The sequence below is a fragment of the Malaya genurostris genome, chromosome 1 (genome assembly GCF_030247185.1).
Source record: "Malaya genurostris strain Urasoe2022 chromosome 1, Malgen_1.1, whole genome shotgun sequence".
NCBI classification, from domain to species: domain Eukaryota; kingdom Metazoa; phylum Arthropoda; class Insecta; order Diptera; family Culicidae; genus Malaya; species Malaya genurostris.
In genome coordinates this window covers 8015378-8034110 of record NC_080570.1, presented here as the reverse complement: position 1 = coordinate 8034110, position 18733 = coordinate 8015378, and the positions used below count along the sequence as shown (strand labels likewise).

Genomic DNA, 18733 nt, shown 5'->3' with positions numbered 1-18733 from the left:
GGCTGTTTTGTAGTATGTAGAGAGACAAACATAATGCGATTGCGAACATCGGGGCCAAGATAAAGTATCTGCTAGGTAAAGCAAATATACACTAGCACTAGATAATCTCGATTAGTGGAAATTGGGGAAACAAAGAAGAAACATTTCAATATATTACTAGTAAATTTTAAAATCCGTACTGTTTACATCGCACTGATTTCTACTATGTTGCCACCTATATGTAGAACAACATGACGGTCGATAGCCCTTGATTGGATGGGTTGCTTCACGTTTGACCATTTCACTTGTGTACTCTTGATTCGTCGTTTGTCAGAAGATGAGGAGCCTGTTCAGGACACCAATTTAATTTACACTTGATTGATTCTGTGGAAATCTCAGATGAATGCTGCGATCGAAGATGGATATTTGTCTTAGAAAGCTTAAGTCAATCAGTAGCAGATAGACACAGCATCCGTGTTGGCAACGTGACGCTACAAGTCGTGACCTTTTGCTAATTGCTTGAACTATATATTTGAGGTGAAGTTCTATCAGCAGAGATAAAATTTGTTTAGATATTTTATAATATTCAAAACATGATTCAAGTGCAAAGACCGGATAAAAATTGAATGTGAAACAAAATAAAACAAAACTAAACTGAATAACTAAAATTATTACCCGCATGGGTAGAGTAATATCAAAATGAACTGTTTCCAAGACCTAAACAATATAACAGTAAAATTGGAATGTAAAATACAGTGACTAAACTGAAAATACACGATTGACGATTTCGAAAAATATATTTCTTCAGTTGATACGCATCGCGAATGAATAAAACTGTAAAATAAAACGGTGAATAACGGTTCTACTGTTTGCCATTGCTTTTTATTCAAGTTGCTATTAAATTTTATTTGGATCTGACTTCCTATTCCGGAGTTACGGGGTAATATGTGCGAAAGAGTGAGAAAAGTGCACTAAAGAACCGCACAACCGATTTCTACAATCTTAGGTTTTCTTATGATACTATAAAACGCCATTGAATTTTATCCAAATACGAGCTTCGGTTCCGGTTTTTATACACGACGCTGAAGACACGCACAAATCACCCGAGAAAAAATCTTATCAGCTAGTATACTAGACCTATTACTCTGTTCTTCGCAATGAACATTTGTTCGTTCATTTTTCTTTGAATTACCACACAATAGTCAAATATTTCCTTCAATCAACACAATACAATAGGTCTATTAAAAAGGCGTATTGCCTACCGTGGGCATTGTTCACTGTACGCACAGATAGGCAAATGACTATGTAGTCATTGACACCCTTTAGAGGCACGCTTTGAACAAGATTTTCAGCGTAGTTTGTTGGCAGTTTCTCGTGATTGCTACTTCAATTTGTAAACAGATATGATGGAAGATTGGGAGAATTCGTCTAAGTTGGACATTCTGTTTCGTCCGTCCATGAGTGACATAAGCGCCTTCTATGCTGTGTATAATTGTTCTCATGAAGTAACCAATTTCTCTTGTCAGGTCCAAACATCTTTTTGAGAAAGGAAGCAAAACCGCAACAATCACTTTTATCAGATGTTTGAAAGGTCGCTGAATGAAACCGGTATTGTTTCCCAACCAAGCACGCTTGATTCGAACCTACACTGAAAAAAATTATTAGCTTTCAACGTTACTCGGTCGTGTTGAGACTGACATAAACTTCTGGATATCTGGGCCTCATGCAGATGCAGAGTAATGTTATTTCTTAACAACTGCTTCATTAATGTCCATTAGAGATAGTGCGATTTTTGGAACCCGAATCGTATGGGGGATTAAAAAAAATCCCCGATTTTTTTCCAGTCCCGAATACGACTCGCTTAAAAGAATCAAACCGAACCCTTTCTGTTAGTGTTCGGATAAGTTTTCGAAAAATTGGACCCGAATCTCTATACGTAAATTTTACAACCCGTATGCGTTAGATAAAGAAATATTCGTAAGCTCCAAGCAAACAAATCCGTTTTCTTTGAACAATCACTTTTATCAGATGTTTGACCGTTTCCCAACCAAGCACGCTTGATTCAAACCTACGCCGAAAACGTTGTGTCATCAGAGAGAATAGCATACGGGTAAAGATTTTTATTCGGTATAAGATACGGGTCGTGTTTTGGTTTGGAAAAAATTCTCGGATTCGATTTTTTTTTGTTTCATGCATTGCTAAACATTTTGTATTTAAACAAAATTTTCGATTTCGGATGTCAAAACAAAAGTCCCAACTGCGATATTTTTTCAAAATATTTTCCTTTTCGAGATAACACCAGATCTCGATGTTTCATAAATTTCTGGGACATCTGGCAAAAAAATTGGTTTGGTTTTGAAGTTCTATTATGCGAATTTGCAAAATTATGGTGGTTTTTTATTACGATTTCTTCGTATCACCCCCACCAAAAAAGATTTGAGCGTATTTAGTTTGTATTGTTTCGTTTCACGAACCAATTCGTACCCTCTCATTCTGCTACTAACACAGATGACGATAGCGCCCAATTGATACCGTTCTATTGTTCAAATATCATCATGGACATACGGTGAGGCATGAGCTAGGAACTTGTGAGCACTAGATTACCTCACCTTTTGACGATCAACTGTTGCTGAAAGTTCAACTGATAGAAAATGACAAACAAATCATTGTATCTAATTTCTTGCGAATTTAATCTTTATTCTAAATAGATTGATCGAAGACTGAAATGCAAATGCAAACCATTCAACAATCCCCCCCCCCCCCCCCCCCCCCCCCCCTTCGGGCTACGCCACCGAATTGTGTTCATCACTTCTCAGTCCACTCGTGAGTCGATTCTCTGTTCCAGTTCAACCGACAAGAGACCGGAGATGATTGGCCTTTGAGCACCGTAAAAACTGCTTCCCGATACGAGCGAAACTTTGCAAAATGCTTGAGTCGTACTGGTGGCGGTCGGTTCGTAGGTAGGAATGCGTGCTTGCTAACCGGGTCGACCGGAATAGGATGTGGGGGGACGATGGCTGGGAAGGAACACTTGAAAGAAATGGGAATAAAATACATACCCGAAGAAACCTAGCGTGAATTGCTGCAGCATGTACGTGCACGGACACACGAGAATCCCACTCGGAATACGCTAAGACGGACTGAACTCTGGATCTGGAATTAGCCGAAACAGACAGAGTTCCTTCGTTCCCCGTCTCGCCGAGCGCTCGCTTTCGCGTGGATTATCCACTTGGTTACGTACCAAGAAACACATTTATTTGCAATTTACATTTTGCACAGGTTCTCAACGGCCGCCCCACCGACGACGACAGAGACGAAGCTGGTCGGAAGTGGCTATCCGGTGCGGCACAAGGCGGTGAATAGAAAAAGAGAGAGCGAGAGAGAGCGAACGACTTGAAGAACGTGAAGGCCAAGGAAGCAACGTCGAGTCTTCGCGAAATCGGGTTGTTTTGGTTTTATTTCTGTTCCGATTGTGCCGTGGTTCCGCGAGGCGACTGCGAACGGAAAATCGGCAGGATAGAGTGTGGTGTCCGCGGGGCAGTATTGTAAATTTTCGTTTCACATTCGCTGGTGTTGGCAAATGACAGTGTGCGCTGTCTTGGCTCATGCGAGGGGTCTGACAATGCAATAACTCGAGTATATCCAATTAAAACGTCAAGTCGGTACACTGTTGCTGGTTACCAAACATGCATTTTGACTGCTTTGGGGTTGGGATTGCATCAGCGCCTTCACGATCGTCGTAAGGTAAGGAACCGTAAACGGAAGATTACACTTTGTATTTGAACAATCAAAGGGCAAAGGGTGTGAAGAATCTTTGTGAAAACAGTCTTCTTAATATGTTTTTTCTTAGCTCTTTGCTTTTCACAGTCGTCTTTGGTTAAACTTTGAATTTGGTACATTTAAGCTAAGTCTAGGCTCTAAAGCCAATTTAAGGATGTGCTATGCAAATCTTGTTAGTTGAATATTAGCCTGAATCTGTCGCCGGTTTTCGGTTCCAGAGGTAGTTTTCAAACCGAACTATACCGATTTACGCAAGCCATGTTCAAATCAAAGGCCCTTTGGTCCTATCAAATTCTATTCAATTTTAGCTGGATCCGACTTCACATGAGTGACGCTAGTAAAAAGTTACAGTCTTCAAAATGAAGTCTTGTTAGTTGGTGGACAAGCAAACTCGACTTCCTACTCTTGAGATATGAATCAAGCTGGTTTGAAATTTACTTCTGGGATGTGAATCAAGCTCGAAGATCAATTGACTGTCGCTTCCGGTTCCTTAGATATAATGGTATAACTGACAACAACTGACACAACGCATTTATTTTTGCTTGCTTCTTTTGTTCATTATAGAGACAAATACTTCGTTTGAATTAAAGCTGGTTAATTCACCTCTCATTCAATATTTCGATTGAGTCAATTAAACGAAAAAGAAACCAAACGAAAACCTCTGATGTTGTTACTGTTGTAAGAGATTCACGTTGAATGGGTAGTAATGCTTTTCAAACTATCATTAACATAATCATTTGTAATCACAACCGATTAATTTGTTTTGAAAACGTTGTAAGTTTTCAGTCTCTTTTCGTCCTCACGTACATGCTATACGATATTGAACAAAGCACGCTATGTGCTTCGTTCACAAAGACGGTAGTGTTTTCTACTTTCCTATCAGCACGTACCGATGCGTACCGGTTTTGCATCGACATTTTGTATGACGGCTTGAAAGTTCTGACACTCATCGCCCTATAATTTCGGAACCGGAAATCGGATTTGGACAAAATCGCACAGTATCTCTTAAGACAACGACAGCTTGAATTTGAATATCAGTTTAATCGTTGCTAGAAAATCGGTTAAAAAAATTTCCGAGAAAATCGAATGCGCATTTTGACGTAGGATTACGTCTTTCTTTACTATGCTCACTTGGGTGCATTTTCAAAATTGCACAACACGAAAGTGTAACGAAATTATTCCAGATTTTATTTCTTAATAACTTTTCCTTGTTTGAGTATTTTTTTCTGATTCTTTCACGAAACGAATGGAAGAAGCTGTAAGACCATGTTAATACCAAGTTTATTACGTAAACATTATTTAAAGTGTGTTAAAATAAGTCCAAATACAAATAATCAAAATCAAAAGAATCTATAAATAGACCCTGTTGTTGCACGTTTGCTAGCTTCAGTCTATGATAATCCATGAACGGAGACACATCGAATGTGCAGACCTCCATCTACCTCAAGACAATGGAACTATACCCGGCATTATTCAACTGGTGCTTCTGTCAATGGCGAATATGAGGTTCCGTTCCTCAAGCCTAAACGCAGATAAACAACAAATAGTTCTTCTGTGAGCATATCTGCAGTAGGATGTTCGCAGTGTGAGTTTCGCTTCAAACAAGAGCGATTGCGTCATCCAGCTGCTGGTCGTTTGCATTGGAGAAAAAGAAAACGAAAAGTGGACAACGATGGAAAGCCATTATGCAAAATCAGCTGTTCTAATGGTTCTAAATGTTATCTAAGGAACTATTAATATTAATTCTTTGTAAATCAGAAATAAAAATTATCAGTTTAGTGCAAATCTAGAAAAATTTGACTAACTTGATGCAATTGTCGCAGTGTGAAATTCGTACCAAACGAGCGCAAATAAAGCTATCATTTGTATGTTGCTATGTTGTAGCCGTTTGGACAAAGGAAATCACGTAAAAAGAAAGCTCTTAATCAAAATTGACTTAGTATTAAATCAGTCGCCAATGTGAGCAGTTCGAGCGATTGTGTCATCCAGCTGCTGGTCGTTTGCATTGCAGAAAAAGATAACGATGGGGAATGAAATTTAGCTGTTCTAATGGATCTAAGTGCTATCCAAGAACTATTAAGGTTACTTCTTTGAATGTCAGAGGTAAAATTACCAGTTTAGTGCAAATCTGGAATAATTTGACTAACTTGATGCACTTGTCGCAGTGTGAAATTCGCAACAAACGAGCGCAAATAAAGCAATCATTTGGCTGCTTCGTGTTTGAGAAAAATGTTCGAAGTGTTTAATATCGTTTAAAGTTCAACAATTTGGCTTGTCTGAATGCCAGAAATGAATACAGCATTTTGATAGTTTCTTTCAATGAAATATGAAAATCGGAAATGATAAAATCGTCATCAAAATTCTGTATGTTTCTATTTTTGTGACCGTTGTGAAAAAGGTTACGAAGGAAATCATGTACACAGTAAGCTCCTAACCAAAATTTGTTTAGTATTAACTCAGTCGGCATTGTGAGCAGTTCGAGCGATTGCGTCATCCAGCTGCTGGTCGTTTGGAGAAAAAGATAACGATGGGGAACATTACACAAAATTAGCCGTTCTTATGGCTCTGAATGGTGTCTACAGAACTATTAAGATTACTTCTTTGCAAATAGGAGGCTACGGAGGTCATCAGTTTAGTGGAAATCTAGAATAATTCGACTAGCTTGATGCACTTTTCGCAGTGCGAAATTCGCACCAAACGAGCGCAAATAAAGCTAGCATTTGGCTACTTCGCGTTCGAGAAAAATATCCTGAAAGTGTTTAATATCGCAGAGAATTTACTCTTCTGAAAGCCAGAAATAAGAGAGAATAATTTTAAACTTATTCATTAAATAAACTATAAACGTTGTTTGGATGATTTTTTGTATCTTTATTAGATTTTACAGTATAGGCTGTGAAAAAAGGTTCTTTTTTCAAAACGCGAAACTTAAAAAAACATATCTCGAAAATTCCACGTACCATATTGAAATTAAAAAAAAAAACGTGTCGAATATTTTCGAGTTCTTTACCGAAAAAAATAGTTAGATGAAAAAAAAAATTTGGGTGGCTGATTTTGCGTGAAATACACATCTCGAATGCAGTCCTACGTCAATCTCGCGGCTATGTCTCTGACATTACCTACTCCAAGTTGTCTCATAAATTTTCTACATATTACTCTGTAATTCCGGAACCGGAAGTCGGATCGAGATATACTTCAATAGCAGCTTATGGGACCATAGAACCTTTCATTTCAATCTGAGTTTGTGAAAATTGGTTCATTCAGTGACATTATTTGTCACATTCACACATACACACATACATTTTTTGATTCCGACGAAAATCTGTGAGGGGGACAGAAAAGATCAAAAAGTACCAAAAATTAGTCTACGTGATTGATGAACGGGGTCTCTCTTCGTTGACTGTGTTCAAATGGGCGAAATAGCCTTCGGTATGCAATGTATGTGAACCGAAAGCTCCCACTCTCGTTTATAATGACCTATAAATCAATGATACATTTATTATATAGATTAGAATGTAGAATGGGGGCGAAACTGTCGAAAAATGTCTCACTTCGATTTATGCGATTTTGTTTTTTCAAATGCCCCCCCTGCCGATTGTCGACCTGTTTCCGAACGCAAACAGGATCCCGCGTAAGCCTGTTTGAACTGTGCCATTTTCTAGGACGGCTAAGCAACGCCACACTGCCCAGCTCCGAATGAAAGTCGGTTGACAAATATTGAACCGGTCGGTGCTAAGCTGTTTCGCGACATGCCTGCCATCCGGTAGTGCAAACCAGTAATTCAATGTCTCTTCGAGCACGATTCTCACGTATATTTTAGTAACTAGTTGAGACGACGACGACGGTCTAGTCTTCCAGGTGTACGAATAAATTAATTGAAGTTCTTCTCCTCCTCGATGTTACACCTGGTACGATGGCGGTGCAGAAACGCGAGAATGTATCGCGACAGTATAAAGTTGTATAAAAGCCGTTCCTTCTAATTCTGCTCCATCCAAGCCAGTCCCGTGATCAAGCTATTAAACGACATTCATCATATGCTGCCGCGCACTGTATTCGCTCTGATTGCGGTAAATCATCTGTTGTACGTTTTCTATGGCGGTGGTCATCCATCTTCCCATATTGTCCATCGGAGGAACGACGAGCGATCACGAGGTGATATTCATTCTATCACCACAGCCATGTACCGGAGCGTAGTACAAAGAGCAATACGCGCGGGCCTTTTTCTCGTTCTGCCGGTAATTATTTGGTCCTTCAAAGTTCGTTGCGCTACCCGTAGTGGCGGGTCGGCCCCCGATCATGGGCGGGGAGGACACGGGACCTGCTGCGAGGAAAACAAACAACGGTACCAGCGTCGACTGAGCGTTTTTTTTTTTTCGTAGACTATATTACAAGATGGAGATGCGTCAATAGAAAAAGCGTCACGTCACACGCTACTAGGAAGTGACAGAACAGTGCGCAACACTTCGATGTTTGGTTCTTTGTTTGCGGACGAGCAGTTCTGGATATGGTAGTGTGCTTCACTCACTGCCGCCACCCAGCAGCCACCATAACCATAATCGACATCAGCTCTCGTCAAACAGGCGGAAATGAAATATTGTTTAACCAACACCACCATCGATTTGAAAACCTGAACTGAGCGTGGCTGAGTGGGAACGCGACAGATGGAGTTTGGATGGGAAACAGAGGCCGCACCTGAGTGGTCGTTCAACGTGCGATGATTTAAATTGGACATGAAACTTGATTTTGATGGATTCGGACGGCGTTTCGCCATTGGGGGGCGATATCGTGAATGTTCTTTGCTTATCTAAGAAAAGTAATCAAAAGTTTGACTAACCCAATCTCGTTTTTTTTTTGTTCTCTTTCCTGTTTCAGATATTGACGAAAAAGAATTTGGATATACTCTAAAATTTCATATAACGGTAAGTACTAGCAGTGACAAAGTTTCGTTTGATTTCAGCTGTGCAATGACTCGGTGAGACAATTGGCGATTAGACTATAAAGTTGTCTTCAGCCATTAGACGACGGCGCACGCTTACGGATGAAAAACAGAAAACGATTCAAAACCGACACGAATAATTAAAAATTTCGAGACGTCACATTAGCTTACGAATTTTCAAGCATTGAATGCTTGAATATTGTGACTGTCCTACAATCTTATCAGCAGCCAGTCGTGCCCGGGCACGTGTCGGTTATTATTTTTACCTATCATAATACGGCAACCCGAGTTGATGGGACACAATAGAGAAGCCGCTTAACTTGTACGTCGTAGAAGGTCTTTATGGTCTGTTCGATGTGTGTATTTATGTACGTATACGGTGTACTTCCTTGGTGATGATGCACGAGTAAACTAGTTCGGAAAACATATTGAGTAAGGTCGTACGGTGGAATGCCACCTCAATTACTGCGCAGCTTGTGCGAGCTCGTTGAATGGAAACAGACAAATAAAGTCTGGCGTGTGCAATTGGTTCACCATCGAGAGCAATAAAACCTAGAAATTCAAGATTAAATATTTATGGCATATAGTTTTTTCAAGCTAACATAACTGTTTCGCTCGAAGAAGAGGAGGAGGAGGAGGAGGAGGGTACCCATTTTAGCGTGAAGACATATGGCATGGCATCCAATGCTGTTTCGATAACACAAATGTTCGATATTTATGTCCATCTATGTTTATGATGGTTGTCGATTGTAGGTTATCCTAGCCCAATGTTGCTCGAATATCAAAAATACAACGAATGTCTATGATCATCGCTCGCTTTCCTTCGCCTTTGTTCGATAATCGTTCTGGTATTCGGACTTGTCCGTCTATTCGGGCGCGAACGAAGCCGACGCTGCTTCGTTACTTGCACGAATATCTATTCCTTGCAGTTGTTATTCGCATTGGACATACCCCCGAATGACTTAACGCGAATATCGAACGAATATTCATACAGCGATCATCGCCAAACCTAATTCGCGATGATCGTCTTTGAAACATGCAAATTAAGATGTTTCCCCCCGCACTATTACCATAGTCTTATGTGTATGTGATGAACCATATTCCAGCATTCTCCCATTACTGCTATCGAACGAGATATGATGAATTTATTAGATGAAAAATGCTTCGCGAAGAATGGAAACCAACGATCTTCGCCGTGACGCTATTCGAACCAATTCGAAGAATAAAATAAATGAACGAATGACAAACGAATGTATAAAACGAACATGCACGATGTATACCAGCAGCGAAGAATGGATTAGTATATTCGGGTTCTCTACGATTATTGCTTATTCCTTTTGCAACCTTCTCTCTTTCGAGCAGTGAATAGTTCAACGTTGTTCGAGACTGGCATATTCGAAGGCAGTATAATCACAGCAAGGATGCGTGAATGAATTAGTTACACGAAGAATATTTGCAACATTGTCCTAGCCAAAGAATAAGGAGCTCATCGTTGAAGGCGGTTGACCGAATCTAGATCTAGAGTCTTTTTTCTCAGGGAGTACAAAAAAATTTAATTTTGGCTTCATTCATTTATTTTATTTCGCTGTTATATTCGAATGGGCGAACCTTGGCCTTAACCCTTACCTAAAGGTTCAGAATGACCTCCGAATCTACGGGTTCTTTTTTGCATAAGGCTTGTTAGCGAAAAAATCTGGACAATTTTGTATTTTTTGTTCATTTAATTGTGCAATCTGATTACAGTTACTTGGGCTACATGATGAAACTACGTAGTTTTGAGTTTACTCCTGTCGTTAGGGTCTGCTTCCGATTTAGCTGCTTTTGTCCAAGATTCGCGAAATTTTTGTATTGTCGTAATTTGTTGTTTATATTGAGCCTTCACGAGAGCCCAATACCGCTCGATAGATCGCAATTCCGGGCAGTTAGGTGGATTCGCCTCTTTCGGTACAACATGGACTCCATTCGCTTTATACCAATTCAAAACATATTTGGCGTAGTGACAAGATGCCAAATCCGATCAGTATAGCGAGGAAGCGTCATTACTGCGTAGGAATGGTAACAATCGCTTTTCCAGGCATTCTTCACGATATATGTCTTTATTCACCGTTCCGCTAGTGATTAAGCTGTGGTTCGCTCGGCAACAGCTCCATATTGCTTTTAATTTAATCAGTATCTGACGGAGAAAACAAATTGGAAAAATTACATGCGAATGAAACTATGTAATGAAAGCCGCGAAAATGTTACCGCAGAGACGGGACTCGAACCCGTAGCTAGTCCCTAACCATGGGAATTGTTTTGCCAATTAAGCTAACCTGCATATGAAAACACATGAAGCGATAGCCTATTTGTTTAGAATAACCAAGCATGCTTTGCTTTATTCGGTCGCCACAGCATTCAATTATAGTCATATCTCTATGGAAACACATTCAACAGAAAAATAACACACACCGCATTACTAGTCTGCTTTGCTGTCATATGCTGAACCTTTGTTTTTGTCACTTTTGCTGCCTGTGGGATAGGACTATAATTGAAGGTTTTGGTAGCCAAGTAAAGCGAACCATGCTTGCTTCTTCTAGTCAATTGGGCTGTCTCTTCATGTGTTTTCATATGCAGGATAGTTCAATCGGAAGAACACTTTGCACGGTTAGGAACTAGCTACTGGTTCGACTCCCGTCTCTGCGGAAACATTTTCATTAAAAAGTTGTATTCGCATGTCATTTTTTCAATCAGTTTTCCTCGTCAGATACTGATCAAATTTAAAACTAGCTCAAGATAGCTCTACGTCTTAACAAGACTAAAACAAATTATTACATATCAGTTTGAGCTCGCATCTCAGCCAACACAGTCGAAAATCGTTTGCGGTCGAAGCAAAAGAAACAAAGACAATACAGTGCAGTGAACAATAGAGTGTACGAAATGGTCAAATACGATTTAACAAAGCCTGAAACTTGGGCAACAAGGCCAAATTCAATTTGTATAGATTTCAAGCGTTGCAAAGTTAGACCAGCAGCAAATGAAATTGAAATCTTACTTAAAGAACGAATGCATCTAGACGCTAATAATGTAAGTGAGATTCAATTCAACAAGGCGTCTAACTGTGTGTACATTATGTTTAAATGTGAAAGCGATGCAATTGCATTCGCTTCGGTTAACAACGAGGTGCACAGCGTTGAGTGTGACAACATTAAATACAAAATTCCTGTGCACATGGTGGACAATGCCATACAAGTACGCGTGCATGACCTTCCCCCGCAGTCCACCGATGAGTATGTTCGGGAAAGTATGTCGCAGTACGGTGAAGTTCTTTCCATCGAAAGGGAAGTATGGCGGAATTTTTTTCCGGGTATCCGGAATGGCGTGCGAGTGGTACGTATGCAACTACGTAAAGCAATTCCATCCTACATCATTTGTAATCAAGACGGGAAACATCCGTGTAAAACGCTGATTACGTATGAAAATCAACTGGTTACATGTCAGTTTTGTGAACAACCTGCACACTACGGTAAACCTTGCACTGAAACTGCGAAAAGAACATCTTCAACAAAAGACAAGGTCAACCGTTCAACAACGAAAACTAGTGAGCGTAGTACTCCTGTTTCACCATCAAACCAACCAACAACTGCAACCAATGTACAACAAGGCGCTCCTACAGCAACTAGCAACGAGCTCAAGACTGCGAACAACAAGGAAAACGAAAAGAAGACTGAAATCAACAACAAAACCATCGATGCGGCAATGGAGGACGAGACGAGCCACGAACAAAGTGCCCCTCAACCCTCGCAGGAGGAAAATGGAAGCTCTTCTCCTCCTAGAAAAAGAGTGACAACGAGATCCACCTCGAAAAATTGTTTATTTAAAAAATCGGCTAATTCGGCCACGTAAAGCTTGTACGCAAATAGGCCTGAATAAAAAACATATTTTAAATAAAAAAAAAATTATTACATATAGCTTTCCATATTGATTTTTCGTCCCGAGATGCTCCTCTATGCCGTTTCATTGCATGCCAGCTAAAATTCCGGGAAGCTGCCTAAAGTCTTCCAGTATATAAGTCTCAGTCTCAGTATATTTTCACGTAGGAAAACTGCGTCAAATATTCGCGATACAACTTTTTTAATACAGGGGTTCGAATTGTAAATACAAAAACAAACCGTACAAACAACGTTCAGGTTTTGAACTTCTTTAGTCCAACCAATGTTGAACAAATTTTCGATTTCATTACACCTACTGCTTAAAAATATGGTTACGCATCGATTCTAGTAGACCCAATTATATATTTTAACATTTAGGGGTTTGTTTTTTAGTGAAAAAAAGGCATATTTTGTTTCAATTTTTTCGCGTTTCGCCTTCATTAAAGCAGTTCTAATTGAACTTGCATCTCCGACTAACAGTTGCAAAGTTTGCACAATTTATGCAACACTTAATATTGCACAGGTGCAATATTATTTCTGACTTCTCAGCCGTAAACGAGTGACGGCTTATTACTGGCCGTCGCAGAATGTGCACATTTCGGGGTTCGTTGGTTTGTGCAAAAAGCACATATTTTGTCTCAATTTCTTCACATATATATTTTAAATAATCGAAGGTGGAAGTTTCAATTAATAACGAGCAATGCCTAATTTTCCCTGATTTCCAAGGCATTATCATGGATTTCGTAAAAGCGACAACAGTTTCGTGTCTATAAGTTTACGAATTTTATTTGAATTCCGCTCTTCAATTGATTCCATTTGAATTACACTCTTCATTTAAGAAAATCCCACGCACAAAACAAGAATCACTGTCGAACCGAGTTGCACTCTGTTCAGTTCGATAGTGCCACAGAAAAGTTCACTGTGCACACCAGTATATGTACCTGCTGTGGGTTCATTTTATGCACCGTTCGCGCCATACAGGAGATAACGGTTTTCATAGAAACGAGAGACATTTTTCTATCAATTCCGCTGTTTCTTCGTATTAGAGAACATAGCAGGATAATTTCGATCATAGAGTGCTGGATGAACAAGATCAGCATTTTTTATCAATTCCATCAAACTTAACGGTGCTCTTCAGGGCATCCAAAATTCAAAAATAAAACATTTTTGAGAAAATTTTGGCATAGGCAAAAATAAGTTTCTATGGAACACAAAAAACTGCTTTTTATGCTTCCTAAATATTCAAAAGTTAGGAACGATTTTGACAATAGTTGTTTAATCCTACTTCAACATTACGAACAACCCCATAGGGTGGTCCCTTGCAGTGTTTTTTTTTTCACTACTCATATGAAATCTCATTCATCATTAATCAACAATAAATAGAGAAGAAATTAAATCGATGACTTGGTATGGCAATAGGAGGCTCAATTCATTTGGCTTACTGTCATTTTTCCGTCTAACCAATTCCAGAAATTAACTACAGAAAATTATGGCAAAATTACGATCAACTAGTTCCGATAGTTGGACGAAACTTTGCGCAGGTCTTGAGAATGGCAAACCGTTTATTTTTTAATATATCAAAAGATCAATTCTATTCAAGATTAATTTGAAAAGAGGACGAATGTATTTTTCTACATGCACTTTCTTTAAATCGTTGTTACTCGGAAGAAGAATTATGAGAAAAAAACTAGAATACATTTCTACGGATCAAAGGCACTAAATTTGCTCTTTGTGACTTTTTTTCTAGACATAGCTTTTCTCGAGATATTTAGGTATGATATTCCTTAGTCTTGACTCGAATTGGTATCTCCCCCGAGCAATACAAATAACTTTTTTAATTTGAAATTTTGTTCAAAGTTTCATGACTGTTACTGGAATTAATTATTTGATGTATGTTCCTGTCATCTTCGCAAGGGTACGCACTACTAGATGATGACGAATGAATATTGTTTATGTTCTGGTATCAATTGAATAAGTTTTCTCGTAGCGACGTTTATCCTAAGCATAGTCCAGAGATATTTAAGCAAGAAATTCAAAGAATTGCTCTTGACTCGAATTGGTATCCCCACCAGTGAACTGGAGATGTGTATTGGACAGTTCACACCAAATCAAACTGAACAGTATGAAAGTGTGCTGAAGCAAAAGTGTGATCATACTTGTAACTGCTCTGATCTGACAGAACTTTGGCATCTGTTAATGACAACAAAAACTTCCGATTCATTGTTTTTGCTTTATTTCGTTTTTACTTGATGTCAATTTTGCGAGGAGGGTTACTATTTGAATGTCAATTTTGTGACAAGAGTGAATATTTGAAAATGCACAGGACAACGTTTTTTTAATCGTTGATTTGTTCACTCTTTAATTGTCAGTCATGCTGGTGTAAGAAGAATGTGTGGTTAAGGAAATGCACCAGAAATCCAGCTTCAAAAGTAATCTACAATACAAAGTATCATTTATATTGTAGTATGCGAACTGTGATGCGTTGTTACCCATTTCTAGAATTGTCTGATGTATGTCTCCGCCACCATCTCAAGGGCACGCATCACTATAAAATGACAAATGATTGAGGTAACGTTCACCATCGAAAACGCTTCTTGACTTATGTTATTTGCTTTTCAAATTATCGGTTTGCAATGACAAAATTCGTGCCAGCTCCAGGCTCAGACCGTGAGTAATCCAAACTCGAAACCTTCGTACAGAAATTAGAATATGAAATAGCTCCGAATCAGACGACAAACTTTTATCATAGCCGTATCCAAAGCAAGACTATGGAAACAGGAAATCTAGCGGTTGCACTCGACAATGACAAAGAGCTACACGTTGACGATGATGAGGGTGATGATGATGATGATGATGGTGATAATAATGATAGTGGGTGTTGTCTTATGATGCCCTTGACACCGGTCGAACCTTCCTTTTTTTTGTTGCAAAAGCTTATTCTCAGGAATAAAGAAAGATGAATCCGGCTTTTCCTTGTGCTGGGTCAGGACAGAAGTGCTTTTTCTTTCTTTTTCATTCGGTTGAATAGTCAGGGGAAATTCATGAGCTGTGATACTGGATACTTTTCCCAGATGTTCGCCGTCCTTTCCTTGTTGTCTATCATCAGCCAAGCATAGGTAGATCGATGGTTGGACATTCTCTGTTTATTTGTGTTTTGAAAGCACCGCACGGAACGAGTTCAGCTGTAAAAAATGAAAATTTCTTCTACTTTTCGTGTTTTTTTCTCTGCCTCGGCTCGATGACAGTCATGAACGAAAAATAAATCAAAGAACAAGTCATTAATCCTTGAACCCGATTACAGTGCTATTTCGGAAGCAAGGTTGCCAGTTTAGAGCCTCTAGAAACGGAAAAAAAACTCACCATCATCGGAAGGCCAACCATCAAAGTAACCAACCAACCAGTCAGTCAGCCAGCGGTTTTTGTCTTGAAGAGTAGCAACGAGTTGCTCGCTCTCGAATCTTCAATGCGGAGGGCTTTTTTTATGTTTTGTTGAAGAACAAACATTCAAGAGCACGTCGAACTGCTGCCTGCCGCACTGAACTGAGTCATGGTCAAAGCCGCCAGCTTGCTCGCTAGGAATTACCACCGATGCTGCCGTGCCGTGGTGACGACGGCGGAGATGATGGTGGTTCGATGGTGGTGTGGTGGTGGCTCCGCATTTCCAATCCCAAGGCGGCAATCGATTGTAGTGGTAACCTCCGCTCGCCAAGGGGCAAATTGAGACAACGGCAGCAACCACAACAATATTCACGCGGCCACGGAGGCACACGCACGCGAAGCCTACTTTGTGTGTGCGCGCTCGCGCGATTATGGCGCAGATGGGCCACGATTCCAAAGTCGATTGAAGAAATAAAAATGAAAAAAAACTCTAATCCAAGCGCTCAACATCGCGGCGTTTTTTTTTTTTTGCTTGTGGTGGGATTTGTTTTTTTTTATTTTGCCAGGCGTTCGTAGAAGAATGATTTGCAAATCAAAATTACTTGGTTTCTTTTCTTGTCGTGCTCTCCTGCCTCACCCGCGTAGGCCGCCTGCTGGTTTTTTTCGCCCCCGTAGCTGTTCGAGTCGGACCTAGTCTACGGTGCTGGTTTGCGGGATTGGTGGTGAATCGTTTTTCTCTTCTCTTCTGTTTCTAATGTAATCATCGTCTCTCATTTATTATCGCTTGCACGTACCCGATTCGTGAGCACAAAGTAGGAGTATACCCGCCGATCCGGTCCAACCAGGCAGCGGTGGGACCAACCGTGGTCGGACAAGGCGGTAAGACTGGTCCCGGTTGTGGTGTGTGGAGCCTGCTGCTTAGATAGCATAGGATCATGATAAGCGGATTTTTGTTGTTGTATGGCTTCGTGATGATGTTGGTACAGGACGATAAATCGGTGTGCTAATCAGCACGCTTATTTCTCCGGTTGATGAAGATTATGACGGAGCTGGATTCTGATGGGGTTTCTATAGGTTTTCTTTCCTTTCAGTGGAATTTCATTATTCATCATGGGAGAGAAGATGAGATGAACAGTGCCCGAGTGAATATATATTTTTTTTGCATTAGCAGGCTCTTCTAACCTAACGACGGACAATAATTGCGTCATTTATTTCAGTATTTGAATCATGATGTCAACTGCAATTTTTCTAATTCGCTCGGGCAAGAGAGAAGAAAAACGAAATATTTCACCAACCAACTGAGGATTCTTTCACTCGACCTGTAAGTTTTGACTTGATTGTACACAAGTTCAAAAAAATCTCTGCTCACTTTCGTGTCCCGTTCGGCAAAATTGGTACTTTACCACTCGGAACGACGATAGAACTTTTTTAACGATATCAAACTAAGAATTTGAAAATAATAGAGCCATAGTGCTCAAGGACTAGCAAGGATGTTAAGATAATTTTTTAGGTTTTTTTTCTTTTTTAAACATGCCAGAGCAGTTTATAGTAGTTCCTTAGATTGGTGCTCTTGGTAATAGTTACAGATCAAACTTGTTGGAAAGTGATAAAAAGCGAAACGGAGTTGATGACGACGATATGTCGTAACGCAAAAACGAAACAAAACCACCGTCATAGTGAAGTTCTTGCAGTGGAGACTCAAGCAAAGAGGTTATTTCCAAAAACCATGTATTCATATTCCATCATACGTTATGCTATGACAGGGTGGAGTCCCACTATTTAGATCACTGGTAACATACGATCATCATGTCGTTATCTACCTAACCATCTTTCGCGCACTTAGCCATGCTAAATGTCTTAAGACTTCTAAATCGAAGCCTTAGGTATATCCTGCCCTTTTTTGACGAGAATACGTAATTTTTCCTATGGGGAGCCTTTTTAAAATTCTGCGTGGTGTAAAGCCTCAAACGCTCAGGTCTCTTTCTCTCTCTCTAATTCGTTTTTCGGAGGTCGTGTCAAGCAACAAAAAATTATGAGCAGCCGCATTCAACTTTAAAATAGGATTTAAAATAGGGAACGGAATTTTGGATTGGATTCTGGGACAAAATCCAGAGCTTGAACTCTGACCCACCTGAATTCTGAACCTTATTCCAGGTTAATTCTGGAAATTGGATCCAGAATTCTGATTTAGGATTTCAACTCTGGAAAAAAAATTAAGATTCGAATTTCAGATCTAGATTCTGGAACTAAATGTTTGATCTGAACCAGAATTTGAGTCGGGTTCAAGCTAAGAATTCAGTTCAAGATCTTCTCGATTCTTAAGATGAGCTCAGTTCAATAATTCTAGAACTGAATCTTGATCTGGATTCTGAATCTAAATTTTGCAACTGAAATCCGATCCTGTCCGTATTTTGATTTTCGTTCTTGAACTCAGTTTCAGTTCCTGAATCCTTATCCAGAATGCTGGCTCTGGTGTAGATAAATAAATTATGGCAAAAAGTTATGAACATCGGAATAATTGTAAATATCGGATAAATTCCGCAATTTGGTTCTTTTTACTTCCATTAAAATATTCCCAAAGAATTATGAGCAGTTTTCGTCTACCACACACTACCCACTAAAAACTAAATCCTACTGCTAAAACACTGTTTTTACTTTCATTTGTTCAATACTATTTAAATTGTATGTTGAACATATTTTTCGTCAATAAGTTGTACTCAAGTTTGTATATATCGACTGTTTTGGAGTTTTATCG

The 18733-nt window shown here is 39.5% G+C and overlaps 1 protein-coding gene across 2 annotated transcripts in view; it reads left to right on the top strand.

The window, feature by feature from the left end:
- The window catches only part of LOC131431342 (AN1-type zinc finger protein 6), an 84384-nt gene that overhangs the window by 7976 nt on the left and 57675 nt on the right, over positions 1-18733 (top strand). For both annotated transcript variants that reach the window (XM_058596997.1, XM_058597013.1), the window contains one exon: positions 8629-8675. The gene's annotated coding sequence lies outside the window, so the exon portion shown is untranslated. The remainder of the gene's footprint in view (positions 1-8628; positions 8676-18733) is intronic.